This window comes from Chiroxiphia lanceolata, chromosome 1 (genome assembly GCF_009829145.1).
Source record: "Chiroxiphia lanceolata isolate bChiLan1 chromosome 1, bChiLan1.pri, whole genome shotgun sequence".
NCBI lineage: Eukaryota > Metazoa > Chordata > Aves > Passeriformes > Pipridae > Chiroxiphia > Chiroxiphia lanceolata.
Window position 1 is genome coordinate 122,606,239 of NC_045637.1, and position 27,125 is coordinate 122,633,363.

At 39.6% G+C, this 27,125-nt stretch overlaps 1 protein-coding gene across 4 annotated transcripts in view; it reads left to right on the plus strand.

The window, feature by feature from the left end:
- The first annotated feature begins 608 nt into the window (after nucleotides 1-608).
- The window catches only part of OSBPL3 (oxysterol binding protein like 3), a 94,068-nt gene continuing 67,551 nt past the window's right edge, over nucleotides 609-27,125 (plus strand). For 2 of the 4 annotated variants that reach the window (XM_032704470.1, XM_032704496.1), the window contains exons 1-2: nucleotides 9,608-9,675; nucleotides 20,566-20,689. The gene's annotated coding sequence lies outside the window, so the exon portion shown is untranslated. Of the gene's footprint in view, nucleotides 697-1,086; nucleotides 1,293-9,607; nucleotides 9,676-20,565; nucleotides 20,690-27,125 lie in introns of those variants that run through there. The other 2 variants (XM_032704485.1, XM_032704476.1) reach the window with 2 other exon arrangements.

Below are 27,125 nucleotides of genomic sequence, written 5' to 3' on the forward strand. Positions count from 1 at the left end.
CTACTCCTGGGTTATGCTACTACAAGTTCTCATCTGTTAATACCCTCTCTACCTTTTTGGAATGTCACTCGAGCTTGCTTTTCCAAATGCTTTTGCTGTTTTTTAATGCCGTATGAATAGTATACATGAAGAAAAGGGTTTCTCTTTCCCTCCAGCTGAGAAAAGCATTCAGTTCTGAATGGAATCAAAAAGCAGCTGATCAGTTTTGGGCACATGAGGCTGAGTAAGGAAACCAGGGGTTCTTCCCGCCCCCCTCCCTTTCTCCTAAGTGTGGATTAAATCGCACTTTGTAAATAAAAACGGCGTGAATGGTGCGCTAGGTCACATCCCGTCTACATCCTCGCAAGCAGTAACAATTTCTGAAAGATTTAGCACAGATATTCAAAGTTCGTGGAAGCCGTCCAGCGCACTTCTAACGGCCTGTATCTAATTTGTCATTCAAGTTGTTTCTTTTTAAATAAGGCGCAGAGGAACACGCTAATTTTAGGATGCCGGTGCTGGGCGGGGGGAGTGGGGGAAGGCGGGGAGGGGTGGTTCTCTCTCACGGAGGAGCTCTTCCCGAGGCGGCGGGCAAGGACAGGCGCGGGAAGCGCTCCCAGTGAGCGGGAAGTGATGCCCTCGGGCTGCCGCGGGTGCGACGAGCCCCCGACAAGCCCTCTCTGCCGGCACCCGCTCGCACTTCGCCTCTACGGCGTGGTAAGCCGCTCCCTCGGGACGAGGCGGCTCAGGGAGCCATCGCTCCCTCGGTTCCGAGTCTCCCGCAGGGCCGCTGCGGGATTAGCTCCGCGCCCGCCCTGCCCTGCCGTGCCCGCAGCCCGCCCTGCCCCGGCTGCTTAAGGCCGACTCGCGGGCTCAGCTCCGGCTTAGCCCGGGACTCCTGTCCCCGCGTCCCCTCGGGGACCGCTCCCCACCTGTCCGCGGGCGCTGCCCGTGACGTCATGGAAACACCCCCTTCCCCCGCCCCGCCGGCCGGGAAGGCGGGCGGGAGCAGCGGCTCCTGCGGGCGGCGGGGCGGGGGCAGCGCGGCGGCTCCTCCTGTTGGCCGGCGGGGCCGTCAGTCGAGCGCGGCGGTCCCGGCGCCGGTCCCGCTCGTGGGCGCTCCCCGGCAGTCGGAGCGAGCGCTCCCGCCCGAACCGGCGCAGGTGGAGCGGCCCTTTATGGTGGCGGCTGTCGCTGCTTTCAGGCTCCGGCCTCCCTCCCTCCCTCCCTCCCTCCCTCGCTCCTGCCTGCGGGGCGCCGCTGCCCGGGGGCCATGGCGGGGGCGGCCGGCGGGCCGTAGGTGAGGAGCTCAGGTGGGTGTCCGCCGAAGGGACGGGGCGGTGTAGCGGGGCGCACCCCCGGGCGGGCTGGGGCGGTGGTGCTGCCCTCGCTGAAGGGCCGCGGGGCGAGCCAGGCTGGGGGGCGGCGGCGGCGAACTGAGCACGCGAGGAGAGTGGCGTTTTAGCGCACGGAGAGCACCTTTCTCGCCCGGCTGGCAGCGAGGGCGCCCGGGGCTGACGGCTGGGACTGGTGCCGGTGCAGCGCCTTCTCCCGCCTGCCCCGCCGAGCCCCTCTCCTGCCACCTCCTGTGGCCCTCGTGGTCCCGGGCCGCGCTGTCGCAGCCCCACGCGGCTGTTCTGGAGCGGCAGCCAACTTAGACATCTTTCCCCGCTCCGGGAGGGTGCCGCTGGCGGGGTTATTCGACTCCTGGTGCGCTCCGTGTGGCACCGAGGTGGAGCGCATTCCGGGCGGACTGTGACACACCGGGCTGGCGCTGCCCGGGGAGCGGTGGCCGTTCCCGGCGTGGGCTGGGACAGGTCTCCTCGCCTGCTGCGGGCTCTGGGGAATCGCCCGGCAGCCGGCTGGCTGTGAAATGGAACTTCAGAGTTCTTGGAGGTGTTTGCAAAGCCGTCACTCTCCTCAAATTCTATGTTTCTCTGTGCGCTTGTAAAATAAAATAATAATAAAAAAAGAAAAAGCCACCATTATTATTATTTTTATTTCTCCCCTGCATCTTAAAGAAAATAGGTTAATTAAATCCGTCTTCGGTTTCCAGGTTGATTTAATTTCCATTTGAGGACCAATTAAGCAATATGAGCTTTTAAATACGCCATTACTTGAAAACTGTTTGCTGTACAGCTCAGTGACAGTGAAGTACTCTTCACTGAGACTTTTATTTTTACTAGGAGGATATCTGGAATGGCTAGTCTGGAACGGCATTTAATAGATGTAAGGTAATTTGTCTGCCTTACTCTTTTGTCCTAGGTCTCTAATGATGGTAACAGTGTTCTTCTTTCTGTTTTCTTGAGAAGGGACACAGGGAGTAGTTGCTTCATCCCTTGACTTTCATCGATTAATTATAGAGTTCAGAGTGTTTCACTCATAGAGTTCAGAGCATTTTACTCTACTTAATTTCAACAGAGCTTTGTAAGCCTGGTTTGGTTATTTAAAGCATGTGTTTTCATTACAGTTTCTGTAAAGTCATGGGTAACAAGAGTTTTAATTTTCATGACCTTTTATTTTTATTGTTGAAAATATTTTAAAAAAGATATCTTTAAATAATACTCCCTCGCCTGTATTCGCAATAGATTAAGCTAACTACTTTTCCACTGTGGCTCTTAGGCCATTTTCAAAACAACGGCATTCACAAGTCTTTACTATCTTTACTCTTATATTGCCTTCCTCATACATTGCTTTAGGCTGATTTCTGCCCTCTTTTTTATCATTTTGTGTAATATCTTGGTTTGCATGCAAGAAAGGTGAGAGAGGACTTCTAGGTATTGGAGATGTTCTCTGTGTGTGCACTGGACAATTGTGGTTGTGCTGAAATTCCTAGTGTGTTCGCTCAGGACAGGAAATGATGGTGGGACTCAGCTGGAGTCTGCTTGTTGCAACACTGTCTGGCTAGCTCATTCACTGTTGCAAGTGTAAGTATTCTGTATTTTATACGGAACCTTATTTGTTTTGTTTTAAGTAGACGTGGACATAAGTCATAAAGAATTGGGTCTTGTTCAAACCACATCTGTTATAAACACATGCATGTCAGCCTAATGGCTATTCCTTCATTTGTTGCATTCTCTAGGTCTTGTTACACACTGTGGAGGAAGTGGAGTCAAACAGGGAATTTCCTGTATCTTATTGTTTCTAACTCTAAAACTGAGTTTTCAGTTGCTACAAATGGTGCTCTTAGCTACAAAATGAGAAGAGCCTTCCTATTGAAAAGTTGATTCATACACTAAGTGCTAATGTGTTTTAGATTTAAACTAGATGCTGTAAGGTGCATTTCAAAACCATGCAGTGATGAAGGAGGCAGCAGAATGAGTATGTGACTGCGCAGTCATAGGGTACTTTTATAGGTCAGAAACAGCGTAGTATCCGTATCAGCATATTTTGATCTTATTGAATTCAATCTTACTTTACTTCAGTTAAGATTTGACTTGCCAAAGTTGCAAAGTTTTGCTGCTAAAGGGCTGAGGGGTAAATACTGTGATACACTGCAACTAATGTAGCCAAAGAAACTCCTAGGAGAATCTAATTGCTTTTTCCGGTATCAAATTTCAGATAATAGGATGCAGATATTGTGACATCTGACAAACAACTATCCAGATAGGGACTAATGTGTTACCAAATTTACTCTACTCTGCTTTTTGAGGTGCTGGATTTATGTGTCTGTATTCTGCATTAATGGTTATGGTAAAGTGTTATACTTTATGGGACGCTGTTTTTAGGCTCCTGCAACTGTCACTTTTAAGTCTTTGAATATTGTGGCTTGAAATACATGTTTCATTGCTTTAGTTTTTCATTTATCTAAAGGACAAGGAGGTTATGTGTATGTAACATTGTCCTTTTGTGGGTACTTGTCCTTATTCTGCTAACATAAAATATATCTCTGTGTTATCTAATTACCTTAGAGCAAAGTTTTCTGTCTGCCTTCAAGGTTGAGTGATGTGGGTGTTGATGCTAATGAATATGACAGTCTACATAAAGTTGAAGACATAATAGCTAAGAAAAGCACAGCTGTGGGTCTGACCCTGGGAGGCACAATATCTGTAACTCCTTCTCCTTTCTCTGTTCTAGCTCGTTGTTCATGCAAAGTTCTTGAAGATGCTTGTGACTTTCACATGGTGCATGTGTTCAGAAATAGATCCTATTATATATGAAGTTATGACATGAATGAGTACAGCATTGGAGTTGTAGTTTTGGAGCTCTGTCATCATGAAACTCATGGCCTGTTGTTGCAAGTTACCTGAAACATTTGTACGTAGAGTTAAGGACTGCCTCAGCCAGGGCAGAAAACAAAAAACACAAACAAATTCTTTCTGGTTTTCTGTATTCAGCTGTCCCAACTGAGATAATTGTTAAATGATCAGAGCTGTTGGTACTGTTGGATTTTTTTGTTTGGTTTGCAGCATTGTTTTGTTTTGTTTTTCTAAAATACAAATTCAATGGCAATTCTGGTACCTGCCTTCTTAGTAAAAGCAGTGAGGACTCGAAGAATGCTAGCTGAAACTGAGAAATGTATTTGGCCGTTGCAGCTCAGCCCATGCTGTCCTGCCTGTCTTGTGTGCCAGAAGAGCACTGACTCAGTGCAAGCTCCTTAGGGTAGAAGTCACGTGTCAGTGTGTAGCACTGAGCACAGCAGGGCTTAATCCTATTTCGGTGTCTGGGTGCTCCGTGATGTTAACCACAAAAGTAAAGAAATACACTTGAGCTGCTTTCAATGAGGCAAGTGCTGAGCAGTTTTTGCAATGCTTGTTTGCTATTTGCTAATGATTCCCAGCGTTTGGATGAAGGCTATTCTAGACATGCCTCTTGAATTGTTTTCTGTGGAAAATACGTACTGATAAGCAAAACTTGACAGGAATCCCTGTTATGTGCAACAGGAGGGAGGAATAAGAGAGAGAACTGACTTTCATTGACCTCTAAGCCCCAAGCTGAAGTAGTGCATTGAGAATTGCTATGTGCATCTGGCTCTTAGACATATCTCTAAACTAAATAATTGTATATCTGGCTGTAAGACAGCCTGACATAAAGATAGGGGCTGCCTAATAGCATCTAGTAAGTCACAGAAGGAAGGCTGCAGTTATGATGCTTTATGTGCTTCTGTGCATTGCTTTTCAATTTCATAAGTTTAGTCTGAATTTGAAAATTCTTGCTTTGAACAACATATTAGGCAAGCTCTGCATTCCTTATCCAACCATGAGGAGTGTATATATCTATGTTTCTAGATTTCTCACTTTCAAGTCCAGTTGTTAAATTACAAGTACTTGAACTGAGCATTTCCTCTTTAGCCTTTAAGTTGTGGGGTTTTGATGCCTGAGTCATATTTCAGTTGGCAAACACAGCTGCTGCCATGTCAACATATAATTATTCCCTTCTGAACATTTTCTTTGGCACTTATGTTAACACGAGTGTGCAAACAAATCTTCCTTTCCTCTGCCTTCCACTGTAATGTAGGGATTGACAATTAAAGAGATTTTTCTTTTGATTCATCTTTCCATAACAGTAACTTTTTAAGTGATGGCTTCAGATTCTGCCTGGATGTTGGTTGAATTGAAACCTAAAAACCGTGGTACTATGTGGGGCTACAGTTGTTATGCAGCATTTGTATTTAGTTGCTGTTCTTAGAATGAAGACAGTAACAATACAGAATAGTGAAGGTGAGAAACCCATCCTTGTTTGTAACAGTGTTTCTAACTATTCTGTGTTTACTGTGGTGATATCTGTTGAATTTCAGCAATTATTTTTTATTATTAATTATTATTATGAATAATAATAATAATAAAGTAATGGGCTTTCTGGCCATTTGGTGTATCCTCTGATAAATGTTTTCTGAGTAGAAATCTGAAGTGTTCCCTCACTGAATGCATTCATACTCTTCCCTCATTTTAATTGCACTCAGTTCTGTTATTACTGCTTGTGATGATACTGCAAAGATTCTGTTATCACAAGTGTAATCTGTTATCTGTCATGCCAGTTGCTTAGGTCATTTTTAGGTCACTAATCTGACACCACTTTTTCTCATGATTTTGGTGGGTTTTCCTAGTAGCAGCATACACAGTTTTACTCTTCTGACTTAAGTCTGTTCCACTTTCATATAGGTACCAGTGAAAATGAATGAAGCTCCTGTTCCTAATGGTTCTGATAAATACAGCTGTGTGGGTGTACTTCATTTGCCTCACATGTATACTTTTCTCTGCCCAGAGAGTAGATGAAATCACTGAAGAGACAATTTCTGAACAGCTTGTCAATCAGCAAAAGAACCATGTGTGCAGGAGACTTTATCCTTCTCAGTGCACAAGCCCATCTGTGTCACTATTTATTCTACTTGTTACAGAAGATTAAGTCTTGCCCTTCAAGTTTTCATGGGAGCAGAGTAGGATATAGGTCTCTGGTACTTTCTTCCATCTTGCCAGCCACACATGTTAAAAACATTTTGTTGCAATGTCTCCCTCTTCTCCAAGATAATTGCTTTGTCAGTGTGCCTAGAAAAATAGCCTTGAGGAGGGATGGAGTTACTTCATACTCCTAGTTACCAAAGTGAAATGTACAATTCTTATTTTTACAGAACTTTTTCTGTCCTATCTTCAGTGAAAACATATGACTTTGAAACCAGTCTAGATAAGTTTTATTGTCAAAAGGCTTCTGGTGCTGTCTCAGGCTGCAAGGCAGAACTGTGGCATCTCCCTTGAATACGACGTGGAACACATGTTGCTCATGCTGGCATCTGAGACTACATTGGCTGTAATTGTATTGCTAGAAAAAAAAAGCTTATTTAATAGTCTTATAAAATATTGTATTCTGAAGGAGTGTGAATGATTCTATCTTTTTTTTCTGTGTCTTTTGCTTGTGACAAATACGAGTGTGGAGATCCCCTAGACAAAGCTTTGACAGCATAAACTGTGAATTTAAGTGCAATTATTAATGAGGGGGAGGAGGAAGTTTCAATATGAACATGATGCTGTCTTGTATACCTTAAAAAAAGAAACAGCAAGTGTCAATCTTCTGTGGTACTACTTGAATGATTTAAAATAACAGTGTGTAAATCATCAGTAGCAACCGTCGTCCTTAAGATGTACAAGTGATTACTGTCTGCCTACTTGGGAGCAGATGAAGCTAACTCCAGAGGATGTGGGCTACTGAGTCTCTACAAGTTTGTTAAGATGCCTGTGGTTAGGAGTTTGTGGTGGCTTTCTGAAGTTTACTCCCTAATACTTTGCTGCTCACCAAAGGAAGGCAGGCTAGTACTTGCTGTGTGATGGTACTTCTCACAGTTTGGTAGCTGTGTGGGGTTTTCCCCCAATTGGATGTATCTGCATTTGTGCAGCTTAGAGGCACGTGAGCTCTCAGTTCTTGGGAACTATGCATCAATTTAGGTAGCAGGTGTTTTAAGAACTTGGTAGCCCATTTTTTTAGCAATGATTTTGCCAAGTCAAAAGAAGCAGACTGCCTAGCATGCATCAGGCTATTAGGAGCTGGCATAGTTGCTAAAAGATTGCAGGTGTTTGCTTTTTAAATAAGCAATATTGGAATAAAGAAACAAAAAAAAAATTATAAGGAAAAGGCGTTAAGATTATGCCTGAGGAGCAGACTTCTCCCTAACTTTTTTTTTCCTAGTAAGAGTGATTAATAAGGCTCTATGGTCTACCCTGGAAACTTCTCAGAACTCCATCTTACTTGCTGTTACTGTTAAATAGGGTTAGCCGAATCACTTGGAACAGCCATGTTTAGTTTCCTTAAAAGATAACATTCTGATAATGGTTTGTCACTTGTTAAGATATGTGACAGGACCAGAGTCAATGGGCATTGAAACACAGGAGTTTCCCTCTGAACATCATGAAGTATTTTATTTACCACGAAGGTGATTGAGCAATGGCACACGTTGCCCAGAGATGTTTTGGAGTCTCCCTTGCTTGGAGATATTCAAAAGCTATTGGGACATCATCCTGGGTAACCTGTTCCAGCTGACCCTGCTTGAGCAGGGGGTGGGGGGGTGGACCAGGTGTCCTCAAAAGATCCCTTCCAATTTCAACCATTCTGTGATAACTTTACTAGTATATTTTGAATCTTAGGATAGTGCAGCTCTGCTTGTCAAATTCTTAGATCTATAAATTATCTTTTAAAAACCCAGTCAGAGTTGGGTTTTTTTCTGGCCTTGCCCAGGCCTTAACTAAAGCAATAAGCAACCTTGTGGTTTGGATAGAGGTCATCTTTCATGCAGCAGGGTGTTATACAACATTGTTGTAGTAGGCTTCCTAAGGAGGATTGCTGGTGCCTGTCTGAGAGAACTTGACTTTTAGAAAGAGGAGAACTAGAACTAATGGGGTTTTCTAATTTGCTGATACTGAAGTCAAATAACAACAATATGTATATGAAGACAGGAGAATCTAGGCTAGATCTAGTCCTGTTATTGAACTCGAGTAGCAACCATGTTAGGAAAGAAGACTTAATATTTCCTGTTTGTTTTTTGGATAGGCAAGGTCATAACTTGGCAAGAAAGATACTGGTTTTTTTAACATGTGAATTCAGTAGCTGTGCCCTTACTGGTATCAGCAAATACTATTTACTGAATAAAATGATGGGCAACAAAGATGTATCATGAACCCTCATTTGCCTACAACTGTAATATCTGTACCACTTCTAGGCTGAGGAGGCAGCCAGCTGCATTTAGGAGAATGTTTTGCTATGTTATTCTTAACTTTCCATCCCAAAATACAGATCCACAGGAAAGGAAATCCAAAATTTGTGTGCCAGAAATGTTGAGCCAAAGTATTATAATTGATTCTTGTTTTCCTTAACTGAATGATACTGATATTTTTTACTGAGTGACATAACTAGGAAGTAACAATTCATAGCCCTTACACTACTGCCACAGCTGCTGAATTCAGGAAGTATAAAAACCATTCATTCTTTCCTGTTTTTTTTTTTTTTTAAGTGATATCACTGAGTTCATTTGCAGATTTCTTACTGTCTTTCAAATCTACCTATTTCAATTGCAAGACATTAAAACCAGAAGCACTTAAAACTATGATAAGTTTATAAACCTTATAAAACTAAGTGACTTATTTAATATCTCCCAGTGCTTAGAGAATACCAAATTGTTGAGGAAGGAGAACTTGCTGAGGTAGGGAACTGCAGTTGTGGATAAAATAAGTTGTTGCCTTTTAGCTGATATCCAGTTTGTTTTGTTGAAATAAGCTTTTTAACATCCTATTTCTTAGAATAAGTATACAAATGCACTGCTGAAATCATGTTTTTTCATTCACTGAATAAATATGGAACTTCATTTCAGATTTGGAGATAAGAGGTTATAATTTTCCACAGGATGGCTGAATCATAGTCTTCTCTCCACATGCATGCATGCACACAATTTAACAGCTTATTTTCCTATGTACAGTACTATTTTGTACTTTACTTCTTGAAGTTCAGCAGGATCAACACTTCTACTTGAAAATCAACAGCAGAGCCATTATCAGGATATCACTTTGGTTAATGAGACTTGCTGGCTCTTTGGTTGTTTTTACTTTTTTTCCCTTTTTCTTCTTTTAATGTCAGGCTTTGATAAAATGGCATATTTGATAAGGGTGACTTGTAAATTTTTTTTCCTTTATTACAGGAACACCTAAGTATACAAGGTCATTTTCTTCTGCCATGTCATGTGCATGCAGTTGTTGGTGTACTGCAGATCCCTTACAGGTGATATTACATTTTGAAAACCAAATTTCAAGTAATGGGACTTGAATAAAAATACCACTGGGTATTTTTAAATGCATACAAAGTAATTATTTTCATCAGAAAGGTTTAATAATTTGCTTTTAGTCCTAGTTCATTAGTTTGATAAGCTGAGCAAGGAAAATGCAACTTTCCATTTATTTTTGGTTGTATTGTCTGCCATCTCTGTTTTTAAACGAGTGGTTTCCTTAATTTCGTAGTAATACAGTGGTATAACAGTGGCTGTATCTCAGTGACATGAATTGACTGAGCATTCTCACTTGGGGAAGGGCTTGCGGGACTTGTTTAGGGTGGAAACCACTTCCTACTTGAAAAAGCTTAGGAAATCTTGGTTTCTGAGGCACAACTCAGCATTTGAAAACATCCATGTTTTTCTAACTGGGGATGCCACTTCTGTCTTGACATTTCAGACATGACAGTTCACATTGAACTACAAAACGTTCCTTGTTAAGTGAGCTTGCATTATTTACTTTAATATGACTAGAATGCATGGTTAGCATAAGCACACCCTCTATTCAGTGCCAGATGAGAGTTGTTTGCTTATAGCTTTCTCAAATTAAACTCTTAAATAGTAGTTCAGTCTCCAGAGCCATTCTACGAAAGGATCATCTTTGATTGCTGTTAAATGAATTTTATGTTCTAAACTTAAACTTTTTTCTTTTTTCTTTTTTTTTTTTTGTCTCTTGACTATTAAAAAGATGTAATGCCTTTCTCACTGTAGACTGTCTTCTAGTACTCACATCTTGCAGAACTAGAATTCTTGAGGGTTTATCACTCTTAATATCATTGCTCAACAGTCTGCAGGTGCATTGCTACTTGATCCACCTCGTGATGGGTTACTTAAGAAGAGAGAAGGTGTAGGCTGTGCATCTATTGTGCATTAATTTATTGACAAAATCATATCTTCTATATTAGCCTAGTATAATGCACTTACAGCTGAGAGGAAGGGTAGTGTTTGGTAAGGGAACTAGGGATGAAGGGCAGGAAAACAGATTTATTTTTTTTTTTCTTACGTATTAGTGTACATAACTTTAATTCTCACTTCTTATTTTGATTGACCAAACTGCTTTTTTATTTCCTTGTGCGTTTCTTTGGCCCTTGAAAATCATGAGGGTGTTTTGAGTAAATACAGCCAAGTCATCTTATGAAGCTGTTTTGAACAGTCTGTTAATGTCACTGAAACATTTGCATGCAAAAATGCTTTGTGAAATGTAGGAGGAGTGCAAACAAAAATTACAAGGCGTAGATGGGGTAGATTTGGGCAGAGATTAACTTTGAGGAAGGGAATTATTCTGATCTCCTGCTTCTTCCTTGCACTGAGATTCTGAAGCACTTGTTTCTCTGTGTCTGAGTCCCAGAACTCTTGAGAACTGTAGTTGTTGTCTTTGGAAAGGCCAGGACATGCAAAGTATTGACACCAAGTCAAGAAGAAAATATCCACAAATTTCATTTTCAGAACTGACATAGTTGAAGCTAATAGTTGCCTAAACATAGATTCTAAAAAGTAGTTTCCTTGATCTGCCACTTTTAAAAATTATATTCCTTAAAAAAAAAACCACAAAAACACACTAAAACTTTTTTCACGAAAGAAATACTTAAAAGTGAGTAAAGCTGAAGTAATTTGTCTTTATTAGTGGAACCTTAAGAGTATTAAGGCAAGGTCAGTTTTGCAGCCCAGATTAAATCAGCGATAATAACTTTGGCAAGTGGTATATAAAGACTTCCGTGCTGAAAGTGGCTGTACTGACATATCACAGGACTGGAAGAGAGTTCCTGGTTACTCAGGTTCAGTATTTGTAGCAGTCAATGCATTTGTATATTCCCTTTGTTAAAGTGACCAAGCATCATTTTAAACTTTCTCCCGTTAACAAATTATTTCAAAGCTTCTCTGTTTGGACTAAAACTTTATTCCAGTATTCTGCCTAAATGTACCTACAACCAGTTAGTATGCCTGAATAAAACTAGTATTTTTTCTTGGTATTTATAAAAGCACCTGCATTTCATCTAAACCTTTGTAAAGCATTAACTTTTTGTTCTGTTCATGTGAGTGAGGCTCTCTCTCCTGGTCAGTTTAGGAGTCTTGCATTTGGACTTGAAGGGATGCAGGGAATCTTGTAGTGTGGGTGACTAGGTATGCTCATTTCAGGACAATATTCTGCTATCAATCTTCCTTGCATAAACTTACATTGATCTCATGTGTGTCCTAGGTGCTATTCTTTGTTTTCTGACCAGATTAGGTGCTGGCAGTGCCTTGCACAGTGACTTTTTTTTTGACACTTCCCTGTACAGGTCTGTAGGAAATGCCTTAGTTTATGTCAAGGGTAGCTTTTTTGTCCCTTTTCTTAACTTCATCAGTTTGGTCATGAGTTGATTAGACATATACTCCGTGCATGTGAATATCTTGCTTTCCTTGTTCACTTCCAACTGTCACAGCAGTCTTACTCCTGGGGTCCTGACCTTGCCTTCAGGGCTGATGAACTGCATTTCCTGTCACTGCTTCTGTTCATATGGTTCCTCTCACCTGGTATTCTAGTTGTTGATGCATCAGAGGTGCCTGTATACTTTTATTCAGCAGCAACTTTTACTAGACATCTCAATTCCCTTGCCACTGGTAGGACTGTTAAATAAAACCAGCCCCAAGGTAATTCTTGGCAACCTCTTCTGGTGATCCCTGTCCAGCCTGATAATTGTTTTTATTGTCTTCTGTGGCCAGTTGGTCACTTTGCAGTTCTTCTACCAAAAAGGACCATTACTAGGTTTTGTTAATGCAGCTGTTGTCAGGTCTAGATAAGATCTAAGATTTCTTCTGTTTGTTTTTTTTTTTTGTTTGTTTGTTTTTGTTTGGTTGGTTTTTTTGTTGGTTTTTTTTTGTAAAAAATAACTCTTACTATTGACTATGTGTTAATGATTGTAGTAGGGCTGATTTCTTTCTACTTTTCCCCCCCTCATCTTTAAAGACAGGTATTCTGTTTGCTCTCCTGTCATCATAGAGTACCTCCCACTGGTTTTTTGGTCTGCTTTAAAGTATAGACTAGAGTTTTTAAAGTTTTCTATTGCCTAGAGGTGAAGTAGGCATAATAACTTAAGAATGCATGGAAGTTTTCTTTGCAACTCTATATTCAATTTAGTCTGCCTTTTCTTGCAGAAATCTGTAGTGGTTTCACGTGGTTTTCTCCACATGTAGGAGAAAACATCAACAAGGAGAAAACATCAAGAAGCTGTTCCTTTTGATTCTGTACTGCTTTTGATGGTTTCCAGGTCTGTTTCATAGTAGACATCCTGTCTTTCTTTACTAAGACATTTCCACGTTTCTACTTCACATAGTTTTTTTGAATTGTTGAAGAACTCTTTTTTTTAATGTCTTTTAAATCAAATTTTTTGAAAGAGATAACTTCATTCCTGTACTTTGACATACAAGGTGCAACTTCTTGAATCAACTTCTCCCCTGCCTTTTGGGGAGGTGTGGGGAAGCTATTTACCTCGTTGGGCCTATTTCATCTTTCAAGTTGTCTACTGCATGCAGCATCCCATGAGGCATTTTCAGATTTGTTTCTGCACATCTAATGAAGCAGCAGCTCAGCATTTTCAATTTAGAGAGTCTGAACTCCTCAATCTACCTGACTACTTAAACTTCACTTGAATTAGAAGTTAATCTTCCGTAATGCCCAACTCACTGTGATGTTTTTTGTTCTAATAAAATAAAGCCTGTACCAAGGCTGGTTTCTTTGAATCTGCTGCAGACTCTGAGCAACATTGTGCTTTTTTGGTGTTGTTCGGATTTTTTTGTTTGGTTGTTTTTTTTGGTTTTTTTTGTTGGTTTTTTTTTTTACTTAGCTTCTATTAGTTCTTTTGCAGTGATGTGGGGGGGAGTTTTGTGGGGATTTTTGATGGTTTTTTGCTTGTTTGTTTTGTGGTTGGTTTTTTTATTTTTTTTGATCTATCACAATTTATGTACTATCCCAACTTCTGCTGGCTTGAATAGTGTGTGAACTTGTCTGAATAGTGTGTTCATTTCAATATATGTTTTAGCCATTCAGATGCTGTTGTCCCTGTGATATTTAATCTTGTATTTAATTTGAGTTCATTAGTTTTGCAGTGGAGGCCTTTTTTTTTTTTTGTATGTACACAAATACTTTAGAATGTTTTATCTGGTCATGCCTGTTTATCAGGGCAGACTACTTGTCTGACTGAACCCTGTTCTCATCTGTGTTGATACTTTCAGCCCTTTATCAAACGATCAGAGATAAGAGTCCTTCTTGGTCACATTCTCCTTTTCCTTTGCTTGGGCAGCAAGGTTAGATGTGAAGATTGCATGGGTGCCCAACAACTTCTCATTTTCATCTGTAAAACCCTTTCTGGGTGTGTCACCTTGTCCTTGATCAATGTCCTTGTCTCATAATTGAGAGTCCTTGAGCAGGAGAGGCCTGCTGAGTGAATCTGAATGCTGTAGTCTTTCACCCATCTTTCTCTCTCCTCATTATTTTAATGCCTCTTTATCAACTCACTTGAGATATAGCTGGATCAATTGTTTCAAGTCCTGCCATATAAATAACCGCTAGATTCTGTCTCTCTGCCTCTGTTCTTAGTAACCTTGAACACCTAGATAGAATATAGTTTCAAGTCAGCAGGGAAATACATGAAGTGGAAGGGAGAAGAGGAAAGGCAATATATATGAATCATTTGCTCGGATTGTGAAAGTATTCACTTAAATGTGACTTTATATATTCTATAAACATAAAAAACCCTTAAGTTGCATTTAAGTGAATATACATATTTAACTGAAAATATTTATGTAACTCCCCATAAAGTCACACATATAGTAGTAGTAGAAGCTGTTGCCAAGGTTTTTCAGGAGCTATTGCTACAGCTGAGGCAAATTTTTAGGTCACCAGATGTAGAGAAAAACATCTGGTAAATAAATTCTGAAATTTGTAGACCTTGTTACTCGCCACATCTATTTGTTTGTTTGGATTTTTTTGTGCAGGAAAACTTCTCTGCATAAACTTACTCTAATTAAGTTGCAGCTTCTGCAGGATGGTGTTTATTTGTTCTGGTGGATGTTATATATTTACTCTGATGGATCTTATTGTTTTAACGTAATTGCTTTTGAATTAATGCTTCTGTGACAGTTTTGTGAACATTTAGGCTTCAGTTGTCCTGACCTGAGGCTGATAGTGCTTCTTTTTTTTGTGGGTTTCTGGGTATACACATGACTCTAAGAGGGGAAGAAGGAGTTATACTTAGGTAGGTGTTCTAATTTTGGAGAGGAAAGCAAAATCTTTCTAGTATTATAGGTGGCAAGAAAACAAATCACCTTTTTCTGGTATCTTTTCTCTCCTGCTAATCTCCAGATCTAGATTTCATACCATTATGTGACTATCCACTGTAGCTGCATGCTTTCTTTCCCAGATTAATGCCATAGTTGCTTTGGCTGATCTCCACTGTTCTTCCATCCTGTCACTTGTGTGGGTTTTTCTACTGATTTCATAAAGGGCAGCATGTGCACCTTACATGCTGATTTTAAATGTGGGGAGAGGGTGAGAGGGAGGTTGGTGCTCAAGACTTGTGCAGCCCCAGTTGCCTGCCCTGCCTCTGTCTGGTTGCTGCTGCTCGAGAGCGGAACAGAAGGGGACCGCATGGAGTTCTGGGGCACTCAGCTCTGATTCGTGATCGTTAAACACATAGCTGTAAGATTATCCATGGTACCTGCATGATGCTTTGTACATTTTGGAGTATTTTTTTAAACATTCATCTGTACTGAATAGTCTGTTGTGATTGGCAGAATTTTAAAATAAAAATGCCTTCTGTAAGAGTAATGGTTCTAGTTAGTATACAAAGTGCTTCCAGTACTTATCCCTATTTTTTATGCTCTTAATCCACACTTCAGTCTGTTACTTCAGAAGGGTCTTCATGGCAATGGCTGTCATGATTTTGTGCTTTATCAGAAGTTGGTAAATGAAGTCTGTGCCTGCACTGACTGTAGGGAGCCTTTCTGTTGTGGGGCAGCTCAGCTAGCATGGATGTCCCCATGCAGAACATGCATGTCTGGAGGCTCGCTTTAAAATCTCTCGTAAGCAACAAACAGACATAGTTCCATTGACCTGTTTTCTCCAGGCTGATCTGCACCTCAGAGAGCAGACCTGTGGCATACTACCTTTGGTCTTATTTAGTGTAGTAGATACTTCTTGGCAACCCTCCGGTTGGTCCTCGTGTAGTGCATGCACAGCTCTAACACAGTCAGACCTCTGGAGCCTTACAGCTAAAGAGATGGGCCAGGTAATGTTGCATTTGGTAATTCATATGATCTGATAAGTATTTTCCTTTCCATAAGTAACATTATTCTTCTTTTCCCTGCTCACCGAAGACAGGGATGAAGAAGATCATACCTCTTAACTTTTAAGAGTTCAGCTCAGTAAAGAAGAGAGAAGAGGATGGATGAAGCCAGAGAGAAAATAGGTAGAGGGCCAGGTCATGGGTTTTGGGGGAGGGAAGAGAGTTTGGAGTTATGGCCTGAGGGGAAGTGAAAAGACAACTTATTGCAGAAGTGGCTACTTTTTCTTTTAATTTAATTCCATGAATTGTAGATAAATCGTAGTGCTTTAATTACATAATGACCTCTAAAATGAAGGTGAACAGGAATGCTGAATCTGTAGAACGCATTTCTAGCTGTCAGCCAAATTTTCTGCTTGAAACCCCTTATCAGCTCAGAGAGTGAAAATGAAGCCTGCCACATAGAACTCTTTCTTAAACTTTTTGAAATCCTTATTGGGTATAAGAAGGCAGAAGAGAGAATTTGTTTCATGCCTTTATCAGAGTGCTGCAGTCCCTGCTGCCATAGCAGATTTTGGACCACCTCGTGTATGTTATGCCAGTACAATGGTTGCAGGAAAGGGTCAGGCTGCATGTGTGTGCAGACTTGCTCCTCCTCTTCCTCCCCTGTGGTGCCCATCTGGGTGGCATAGCAAGAAGTGTGTGGGTACCAGGGCAGCTTGCCGGTAAAGGCAACATCTTGACTGGAAGCATGGGGCAAGCGAGATTTACAGTCTGGTAATAAAGCAACAAAATGACTTGGTTTGAAAAGGTGCAGGTATGCATCCTTCCATTGCCTGCTGTGGAATAGGGAGACAGTTGGTGTCTTGAAAAACAGGAGTTCTCAATGAGTGTTGGAGACTAATGTAATCATCTTAATGGTTTGCTTCCTGCTTTGCTGTAGTTACATGCCACTGTGTATGCCTGTGTGCTTTTATTAATGAAAAGGTTTTTTCCCTCCTTGAAAGACAGAAAAGCTGAGGGGGAGCTGCTAAATTCTGAAAGCTATATTTAGCTTGGAGCAATTAAAGCTAGCACTGCATAATAACACTTGAGACTAGCTCATCCATCATGCAAACTGTAAGATTTTAATGTTTGGTTTCAGTCAGACTTGACATTACTGTTAGCTTTTGCTTACATTCATTAAACTCTGCTTTTTAGAAGGTGTGTCTGTTGCATGTTGTTTTGGACAAGTTATCTGCTTTCTTACTAGTCCATGCCACTTTGTTCCTAGTTCCGTTTTCAGTGTAAACCACCATAATCCTGTGTTGCTTTCAGAAGGGATAGTTCTGCTCTACCCTACCCTCCTATTGGCAGCTGCCTGGTTTGTTCTTTTCATCATCTTTATTCTTGCAGCATGTTCATGCAGTGAGATGACTCTGAAAACATTATTGCTAAAAATTTGGCTTTTTTCCTCTTTAGTTATTAATTTGATTAATTTTCCACTCTCATTTCACTATGTAGTCATGTTGCTACTAGTTTTAGTAGAAGTTGCTGTGGAAATAAATTGCTAACTTTGAGAAGGGAGAGAATTGGGTGGTTCCTCCCCAAGGGCCCAGCTGTGTTTGATGCAGACTTAAACCAAATTGCACTCTATTGCGAGATTAGGTCTTTGTTACACTCCTGGTAGGCTCTTCCAGAAATTTGTAGCTTCTTTAGGACTAATACAGTACAAACCAGCCTAATTAATTGCTATAAAGTTATTAAAAGGTCAGTTACTGCATGTTCATTCTTTTTTTTTCCTTGGGTACCAAATAATTAATTTTCTCAGTTCTGGATTAAATGACATCTCTCTATGATGCTCACATGAGCTGTAGTCACCCACTGTGAGATATGCTTATTGTTCAATTTATCCTTCTATTCCAGTGCATCAGGCTCTAGAATTCTTCTAATGTCTACTGTTTGTGAGTATGTCTCTACAAGTGCAGATTATTTTTCATTACACAAACACAAAAAAAAGTTATAAATCAATCAACAGTGTAGTTAAGCTGATCTCGATTTCCCAAATGATTTTAGAAAATATGTACCTGTATTGCAAAATATTCAGAAACAATATCACATGACTGCTTCTCAATGCTCACTGTCAGAATAGACCACTGCAGTACAATGTTTTGGGGAGAAACTAGGAACGTGGGAACTTTTTTGGACCAGCAAATCATGGAGAAAATTTCATTTTAGAAGAAGGAAAACTCGCTGTCTGTGCAAAAATGTGGAAAGATTATGAAACAACAAAGTCATCCGTTGTCTTTGTGGTGTGACTGAGTGGTTGATACATCAACAGATATCAGACTTCTCAGATACCATTAGAAACATTTTTCAGACTTAAGGCTCCTGCATTTGGCTTGTCCTGAGTGGCATGCAGTTTGTGAATTCTGCTGTTGTGAAGACAATACTGAAGTCTTACAGAGGGCACTGCATAATAAAGTGGAAAATTCTAGATCTTGTTTTGGGTGACTCATAGCTAAATAAAGGCTTTGAGATTGAAATGGTGGAAATGGCAAGTCTCCTGTCCTGTCCCTTGACCCATGGAGTTGTTGCATAAGGTCTGACCTTGTGGGCTGTGCTGAAAAGCTCAGTTATTTTTCTTGAGTTTGGGGGGATATTTTTTCATTAGGCTATCACTTGTTTTGGAAGTTAGCACAGAACTGCTGATGGCCTCATGTGTTTCCTTACATCTGTCATTTTCCTTTAGGGTGCTTTTAGGGTCCCTGTTACTTTAGTATATGTAATATACTCCTAATAACTAAGATAATTATTTGTAATATATATATCAAATTATTTTTCCCATTTCTCTTACATTGTTGATGCAAATAGCACAGAGAATTAAAGGTGCTATTCTTCAGATCTAGTAATTTTGTTTTTTTTTTTCCCCAAAGGCTTTTTATAAGGTTAATCTGTTGCCTTAACCATGAGATATTTTTAATATATGATTTATTGGAAGTTTCAAATGTAGAACAGCTTAATTTTTGAGTTACTGGGAAAAATGCCAGCCACAGATTTGGAAGAGTCTGAGTAATAAAATCATAAAGCTGGTTCATCACTCAAATATGTTATTATTTCAGCTGCCTCTGCCCACTGCATGCTCCTACAGGCTAAAATGTCAATAGGCTCTTATATTAATAGCTATTTTAGGACTCTAATATTAAAAGGTTGTAAAAATGAAAGAACCTTAGATTAAACTAAAATATCAAAATTAACACATCGATTGCTCTTTCTTACTCTAGTTTAAAAAATGTTCACCCTTAATATTTGGACTATTTAAAAATGCACGAGTTCATGTATTAAATAATCCTAAAATTAAATCACAAATTTAGACTCCAAACCAGCTGGGGATGGTGGCATTTTAGGAACTTAACAAATAGAAGAACCAAGGAATTGAGTGTAAATGTGAAATTAGAAAATATTAAATGTGGACAACCAATAGGAGAAGGCAAAAGCATTGCTTAAAACTCTGAGTTGAAAACAGGAAATCCTTTTCCCTTGGAAAATATGCTAACACTGTAAGAATAATATTAAATAAGGGTAGTAATGTCAATTCAAGAAAGGCAGAAGCATTTATTTTCATTCCTGAAATAAAGCTGTAGTCTATGACAGCATGAAGAAATAATAGCTAAGGAAAAAAGTTAAATTGTAACAGTGATCTAGATTCAAAACTGTTATCACAAATAACTTGAGGAATTCTGTTTCTCATATTGATTTTGAAGAAAGATCAGGAAAGCATCAGAGGAAGCTTAATGATATGCTAGGTTTTATAAATTGTATATGGTACCCAGACACTGGTTTGCCCGGTGTTGATTGCTTGTAGGGTTTTGGAAAGATTATCATCACGTTGGTATGGGAACTGACTCAATAGAATAGAAACTCAAATCTAATAATTGGAAAGGTTACCCATACATCCTATGAGTATAAAGGCAGCCTAAACCATTGTTCCTTTTTAGCTCAATCTGAGCACATTAAAGTGTGTCATAAGCCGTTTCTGTTTGGTAGTGTTCACGTTGTACAGAGAAGTCCTGCAGGCTGCTAAAACTGTAAAATTGGATTGTCTTCAGAAAAAGTGCATTTAACTAACGGTCAAAACTGGTGTGTTAGTTGCTTCAAAGCAACAAGTTTGTCAAAGAGTAGTACCCCTGGCATCTATTTCTATGCAGGATTCTTCTTTCTTGTTTTGTGCTGACAAGATGTTTGGGTGAGTTCCCCACAGCCTCAGTAGAGTTACACATGCGTGCAGAGTTCTGGATCCTTGGGGCAAGAAAGATTTCTGTTATGAAATGCATTGATCTGTTAATGTGTTATTAGACTAAAACTCAGGTTGCTTACTTGTATGGGAGAATGTGGCTAACCCAGACTTCTAATACATATCTTTCAGAAAGCTGTAGATGTTGTTGTATTTTAGGGAAATATTTTGGGATGGTGGAATGCATAAAAACTAGGTAGAAAATTTTTCAGATATTCATAAATTGTACTTATCTCCCTCATGCTTCCAAGGTATGAAAAGACAATGCAGCAGGAAGTGTATTTCTCATCTGATTTTTGCTTGTTTTTCAGATCCGACACAAGACTCGTGAGCTTGCCACATCTTGCCTAATGGAATTGCTCATACTTTCACTTCTGTAAAAGAAGAAGATACTTAGATTTTTTTCCTGGTTGTCACTGAGCCTACCTACTCACTGTAAGTCAGTCTTTCTTGTCTCATGGATATGTTACTCTTCCTATAGGAAAGTAGAGGTTAAATTGGTGTGGAGCCTGTTTTAACCTAGAGGGAACATCATCAAAGAAACTGTGTAAGAAACTTCTTGCTATGAAGAATTGCTCAGTCAGCGGAGAATGGGAGAGGACTGTAGTACAGCTGGCAAAGAGGCAGCACCTCAGTCCTCTTTTGGGATAATACATTGTACTTAATTTTATGTCTAAAAGAATTGAAGGATGTATCAAAGAAATGGAACAGGTAAAGTGGAAGTGGTGCTAATGTAACCTTTTATTCTGCTGAGATAAGAGTAAATGTTCAAAAATACCTCAAAGGTGTGTTACATTTGTGGGAACTGGGAAAAAAAATACCATTTGTAGGATTGTATGATGTTTGGGTTCCCTTCAGCCTTAGACTTTGGGGTTTCCACTGATCACCCACTAGGTCAGAAGGAGGACTCTCACCCATTGCACAGTTGGACTCTGTGGTTTGTGTCTCATTCTGAAATGCTCTTTATAGTCTGCAGCCAAAGATAGGACTTTGGCAAGGTTAAGATTATGTTATCGGTGACATTGAAAAACTTCTTGTGTTGCTGGTGGGGTTTTTGCCTGAGTGTTCACTAATTATGAGATTTATCATTAGGAGAAAATTCTGTCCCAAATCACATTTCCGGTCATGGCACTCGTGCGTTTTATCTTCTCTAATAGTATGTAAATGTAGTCACAGCGCATTCTGAATACTTAACAATTTCTCTTTTGGTGTAGGGACATTGATAATGCATTTGAACTTCCTGACCAGCTGCTTGTGCTGCATTTTAACTTTATGTATGTATATGTGTGTGTATATATATATGTGTGTGTGTTTTCTTGGCCTTTTAAATGTGTAGCCATTAGATTAGTATTTTAGGGCACATAGGGACAGGTAGGATGTTGTAGGCCTTACATGCATATAATTTACGCATTTGCTTGCAGTTGTGGAAGGCTGGATATTCTGAACTGTGCAGTTCTTACAGTCCTGTATATAAACTAATGTTTTGAAATCTGTCTTAACAGGCTTACATGGATCTTACACTTGTAAACCAGAATATAGCATTGCTGTTCTGCACTAATTTCCTATTATACTTGCATCTGTGTTTGTGTAATCTTAATCACTACTTTAAGCTTGGTGAATTTTTAGGCTAGATCTTTCAGTTTTGCTTGTGAGCGTGTAAAAGGTATTGCTAAATGTATGTTGCTCAGTAGGAACTTGTTTTCCTCTGGAAAGCTGGAGATGAGTCATGGAAACTGAAGTAGGTAGCAGGCACGAGGGTTGAATCTTTGCTAGAAGTATGTGGCTACTGGAAAGCACATTAACAGCCGTGTATGTTTTCAGCTTCTATAAATTAGAAACTGAAAAGGTGTCAGGAGAGAAAGGAGTGGAAAATACTTCTGCATGGTTTATTTTTGTTGGTCGGTACTGCCATACTGCTCCAGTGGGAGGTGCCCAGTTGCTATAGGATCCTTTTACCTGTGAAGATAGCGGTGTTTATCAATACTATTACAAAATAGTTAGCTGATAATGTAGGGAAACTTTATGTTTAAGTAGCAAACCAATGTTTCATGATTGCCTAATGACTTTCAAAAAGTTTCGGTATGTGGCAGAAATGAATGTAGACCTGCCCCACCCCGGTGTGCAACACAAGGCAATTTTATTTACTGAGGGGGTTCCTGTGGAACAGATATGTTTGTGACTTTGTGTGAAGTCATGCAGGAAACCTGTGAAAAACTCTGGGCTAGACCTCATTTTGCTTATCCTAATCTTTTCAGTGCAGGAGTGTGCTCCGTTGAAAGACAACTTTGATAGTTGCTGAAAGGAAGGGTGGTAGATTTACAGGGATACAAAACAAACAAGAGTTTGAACAGTTACAAAAAGGGAATTTTTCATGGTTCCTCTAATATCTGTAGCAGAAGGCTGCAATGAGAACTAGGATTTATCTTAACAATAATATTTTCATTCTGACGTAGTACAATATTGTTGGCATATGCTCTTGGAATGCATTAATACTTTGTAACACCTTTTTATTTTAAGATATATTAATTGTCTAGCTCTGTATTTTTGAAAATGGAAAGAAACAGTACCTGGTGCTCAAAGTGAATTCACTTTTAAGTGAAGTTATCTTAAATTCATTTTTATAAACTTGAAAACTAAATCTACAGCTCTTATAGAAGCATCTGCCATGTGTTACTGAGCCTTCAGAGGAATTCTTTACTGCTCTTTTGAACATAGGAAAATGTAGCAAAGGAAGTGATCCTTATTCCTTAATCCTCATAAATTGTATTAAAGAAATTTCATGGAACCCTTGTTTATTACTTCATTGGTATTTTCTCTTAGTTTTGCCAACCTAAAATTCCAAGCTGAATTCTTCAATACAAATTTTATGTAAGTTGGTGGCTTTTCTTTTGTTTTATCTCACTTGTGAAAAGTATTTAATTTTACTTTGTAACCTGAACAGATTATGTTAAGAATATTGGCAACTTGACATTGTCTGCTGGCTCTTTACTAATAGTCTTATAGGAAAAAGTCTTTATACAGAACTAAATTCTGTGTTAAAATGTCATTCAGTACTTCCTTTGAAGAAAAAGGAGGTGAAGTCTTAGTGTTCATATAGTGGTAAATGCAAAAATAACCCATGTACACAACTCTAGCTCTTCTTTGTGTACAGCATAGCCAAAAGTAACTTAGATCATGAGCCTTGCCTCCTGTTATTCAAACTTGTTATTCCTTATGCTTATATGCAGAGAAAAGTAGCAACTGCTGTGTGTTGGGTTGTTCCAGAGACAGTCAGGTGGATCAGCCTTCATTTCAGTGATGGGAACAAGTTGCCTTCTTACTGACATTCCAGTGAGGATTTTACAAAGTGAGATTCTGCATTTTGCTCACAGAAAGTGATGCAGATAGTCCAGATTCTTACCACTGAAAATGTTTTCATCGCACCCTCACTGAGCAGAAGCACACACTTTTCATCCGGAGATCATGAGCTCGGTCTGTTGATGTACCTAATTTTTGTGCTTGGAGAAGCCATAAAAACTTGCTCCTTGTTTTAAGAGTACCTCTAAGAGACCATCTCTGTCTTTCAATATATGTTGGAAAGTGTGCTTCTATCAGCCTTATCTTTCTTAGAAACGCCTGGATATCTTTTCCTGTCTTTGCCTATGTAAACTCTGGTAAGTCCTTAATTTGACCACCAGGTGAACAATAAAAATAATGCTTCAGATACATCAGAAGGCAGAAGATTTGTCACATTTTAAGGATGGCCTTGGAAATTCATTCATGAAGAGAAACAGTTGTATAGCTTCAGGGCCCCTCACTTTGCAGTTGTGCAACAGCAAAGGTTTGTGTGCGAGCTAATTGCAGGAGAGCTGAAGAGATGGTTGCAGTTGTTGGTGAGCTCCTCTGATATGGTAATGAGGATGTGTGGCTAAAGCTCCAATCCTAGCATGTGTAATAGTGAATGTGGTGTGTTTTTGGTCTCTAGTGACTCCTCTGCTCATTCACTGACTACTAGTATAAATGCTTTACACTCCCATTTCCTTTTGGAAAAGGTCATATGCTTGTTTTAATTCATAAGGCAGGTTCTTGTAGCACTAGGTATTTGAAGAAGAAATAAAAATTACATTGTTCTTTTAGGCTGGAAGAAACCTCCTACTAAGCAGAAAATATTGTGATTATTAAAGTAGTTACTTCTCAAGGAGAAATAAAGATTACTTTTTAAAGACTGAGTAAAATGTTAACAGTATAATTTATTTTGAGCCATCTGTGTAAAGTTCACAATCAGTGGGCTTCTGTATTAATGCGTTTTAATCTTGTTTTATCCTCATGTTCTTGTCCAAGCATGTAATCCGTTGTAGATTTCTTTTGGTTGCACTTCTTATCACAGCATATATGAGGGATGAAAAATGGTCAAACCTAACCAAGGATAACTATCCGTAGTGATTAACAATCAGAGATGTGTTTATGACAATGTAACATTTGCAGTATTTATTTAATGACTTGTTTACACTTGCTGACTTTATTCATGTCTCACACACAAAACAAAATATCTATTGTGGACACACATGCCTTTTAGTTACAAAACCATAGCAAGAACTTTTCAGAAGAAAAATATATTCTCAGGCCAACTGAAGTTATGTTGCAAGAACTAGAAGATCCTGACAGAAAACTAGGAAAAGTCTTATCTGATAGGGAGTTAAACATGCAAGCTGGTAACTTGCAGATGCAATAGTGAGCACAGAACAATACAGTATAAAATTATTTTTAAAAAGCTTTAAGAAGGCTTTAATGCAGCAGCATGCTTTACTGTAACTTTCACTGGTCTTCCCTTCTATCCAGGTGACTTCTGTGCTTCCATATGTCCTGGAGGAGACCTGGGCTCTGCTGCTGTATTTTTGGAGGATGGCAAGTTATTAAAGAAAAGTACTTGTTCTAAGACCAGATTTCATACGATGATTACCCGAAAAAGTACTAAAAATTTTCCTTATCTTTTTTTTTCTTTGAGTTTCGTCCATGTTTGTTTGTCTCCTGGAGGTTTTCTTTTACTTCCAGTAAATATATAACTGAACAATTTGACAACTGTTCATAGGTGTGTTTGAATGTACTATAAGTAGTACCTTATTTTAAATAGCAGGAATTGTTCTCTTAAAAAAAAAAATCAAAGAAATTTATATTAATATTCTATTTTAGAAGTCTAATACTAGATGATTAATGAAAATTTGGACACTAGAAAATTGTCTTTCTGTAGCACATCTGTTTGGAACTGCTAACAAGTTGTCAAGTGCTACAAAATGAAATAATTTTAATTCTTGGAGGCTCATTGGTTAAAAACTAGATACTGTCAACTACCTTAATAGACCAGAGACAGCAGTACTCACTGTGTTGACAGTGAAACAAATAAGACTACTTCTGATTGAGAGGCACCAATAGAATTTGGTGTAGGTGCTGAGAAGTATAAGGAGGACCGCAGAAATGCCCTGTCCCTTTCTGTGTGATTTTTTTTTAATGCCAGCTTTTATTAGGCAGCAACTACTTGCTTCTAAAGGTTTAAACTGTTAATGTAGTTAACACGTTAAAAACTGTTAATGTAGTTTTTAACACATTGTGATGTGTGAGTGAAGTGCCACTCCCTAGCTGCTGATTTTATTTTGGTCGTCACTGGACAAAATGATATGAATGAGTGGTTAGTGAGGTAAAATGTACCCTAAGAAAAGCTAGTTTATAGTTTTACCCTTAATATGGTCCAGCATCTGGCCAGTAGCTTTTGAGGGAAAACATTTGGTTCAGGAGAATTGTGAAAAGCATTCATTGTTTAGCTCAAGCTTTGGGACTCCGAAATTGGATTTTCCACTGTATGGAGTGAAATGGGCTGCAAAGTTAAGAACTTAAAAGTACAGTGGATTTTTATTTATCACGAGGGTAGTACAAAGTCACACATTTTGTATGCCTGTACTTGGCTGTCTGTTCTCTCTGGTCAAATTGTAGTTTATACTTCACCTTTAACATTTTTACATATGGCTTATGTTTTGGGTTTGAATTATCTGTTGGGGGGGTTGTTGTTTTGTTTTAGGTTTTTTTCTCAGTGCCATGCAGTTATCAAGGAAATCTAAAACAAACACTTATTAAGAGGTGGTGATAGCTAAGTAACAGCTGTTAAAGGTGTGATTCAGCATCTCCCTCTGCAACTAGCTTCCCCTGCAAGTTGTGAAATTTCAATCTACCCTGTATTTGCAAAGTCCCTGATGAAGAAATGAAGGTGACCAGGGTGCAGGGGCTGCCACAATGGATGTTGTGGTGGATTGACCCTGGATGGACACCAGGTGCCCACCAAAGCCACTCTATCACTCCCCTTAGCTGAACAGAGCAGAGAAAATATAAAGAAAGGCTTGTGAGTCAAGATAATGACACGGAGAGATCACTCAGCAATTACTGCCATGGGCAAAACAGCCTTGACTTGGGAAAATTAATTTAATTTCTTACCAGTCAAATATAGGGTAGTGAGAAATAAAACCAAATCTTAAAAACACCTTCTCTCCACCCTTCCCTTCTTCCTGAGCTCAACCTCCAAATTCTGTTTCCTTCCTCACATTGATGCAGGGGTTGGGGAATGGTGGCTGTGGTCATGTCATCACACGTTGCCTCTGCTGCTCTTTCCTCCTCAGCGGAAGGACTTCTCATTCTCTTGCCCTGCTCCAATGTGAGATCTCTCCCATGGGAACCAGTTCTCCATTAATTCCTCCAATGTGAGCCATTCCCCTGGGCCACAGTTTTTCATTAACTGCTCCAGTGTACATCCCCTGTGGGGTCACAAGTTTTGCTCGCAAACATGCTTCAGCATGGGCTCCTCTCTCCAAGAGTCCACTGCTCCTGACAGAAATGCGCTCCATCATGG